The following is a 1,750-nucleotide window of genomic DNA, read 5'->3' on the forward strand; positions in this document are numbered from 1 at the left end:
CCGCCCGCTCGCGCCGCGCCGCGCCCCTTCCGCCGCATTCCGCCCGCCCCCGGCGCCGTCCAACCCCGGTATTACCGCGGAGTTACTGCTCCGGTAACAGTTTCGTCTGCTGGGATTCAAAAAGGACGCGGATATAAGGAGTTATTTCGCCGCGTGAGTTTTTAGTTTTGCTTCTCGGCCTGGCGCATCCACAGCTAACTTAGATTCGGACCCGGACTGGATGCTATTTTATGGCTTTCTCAACTACCATTTTATCTTGTCAAAAGAGGGTTGTGGTAATTGAGGCTTCTTAAAATTAGCAGCGTTTCTGTTTGCGTTTCAAAGGGGAAAACGGCAAGTTCTTCGTTATTTAAGTGTGGAAGGTGAAAAACACTTGAAAAACAAACACTGGGAAAGCGTTTGGAAAAACTGCTGTCTCTAGACCCAAATATTAAAATTAGATGTAATACCACTGTTTAACACAATTACCTCCAAGCTCTGGCTTCCCTCCCAGGTGTACAAACGGGATTGCCTTCTTTCCAAAAGCCTCAGCCTCTGCAGGGTCTCTGGAAGTGCTGGCTGAGAGCGTTTGTTTCACTCACCAGTAGCTGGGTACCCTGGAACTGCTCTTTATCCACCCAACACACACATCCCCGGGGCATCTCCAACCTCCAGCATAAACCCTGCCCTGCCTAAGGCTGTATGTCAGCACTGATGGAATTTAACAAAGCCTGTACCCAACATCTGAGTGCACCAAAGACAGCAGGGTCTTTTCCCCTCTAAAGACCAGCTGCCTGCACCTGAAGGTCCCAAGAAGCAGAAAGCAAGAGACATAAGTGCCCAAGAGCAGATGGATAACAGTTCAAAAGAATTAAACAAATAGCCCACATTCCAGTAACTCCTGTAACTTCACCACCTCCACCATTAATTCCTTTCCCAAATTCCCTCAGATGAAGTGGACTTGCCACCGTGCAGGCTCAGTTCTCTGGGTTAACAGCTGCCACAGAGACTGGAGTCAAGCCACCATCACGCCAGGAACCACTTGCAGGTCAGTGACCAACTCCTTCCATCCACCACAAAACTCACGGCCTTGTGCTGGCTGCAGTGTCAGTTGTTTTCAGGAGGGGGAAAAAATGAAAACCTTATTTTTATATGGAGGTTTTTTTGTTTGATTTTTTTAGAAAAAGCAACTTTAACAACATTTGATTCATAGATACCCAAATCCTCCAACACATGCAAATTCCAGCCAGTCTTTTAATGAGCAGCTTCCTTCTGCCCTGAAATGGCCTTTCTGCTTTAGGGTTACACTTTTTCCAAGCACGACAACTTTCAGTACATACAGTGAGCAGTTTACTATGACACAAGGCAAACGTGCAGATGATCGCATTCTCTCACCAACCATTACTTCAACTCGTATTAAAAATAAATAACGGTATAGAGTCTGTGCTGGCACCGGCTGAAGCGACCAGTCCGACCTGTCCCCGCGGGCGGCGGCGCTCAGAGCCCCTGTCCGGCAGGGCTCAGTACATACAGTGAGCAGTTTACTATGACACAAGGCAAACGTGCAGATGATCGCATTCTCTCACCAACCATTACTTCAACTCGTATTAAAAATAAATAACGGTATAGAGTCTGTGCTGGCACCGGCTGAAGCGACCAGTCCGACCTGTCCCCGCGGGCGGCGGCGCTCAGAGCCCCTGTCCGGCAGGGCTCAGCATCTCCTGCAGCACCAGGTGCAGCAGATGGTTCTGCTCGGCGCTCAGCAGCGGCC

This window comes from Geospiza fortis, unplaced genomic scaffold, assembly GCF_000277835.1.
Source record: "Geospiza fortis unplaced genomic scaffold, GeoFor_1.0 scaffold157, whole genome shotgun sequence".
NCBI classification, from domain to species: domain Eukaryota; kingdom Metazoa; phylum Chordata; class Aves; order Passeriformes; family Thraupidae; genus Geospiza; species Geospiza fortis.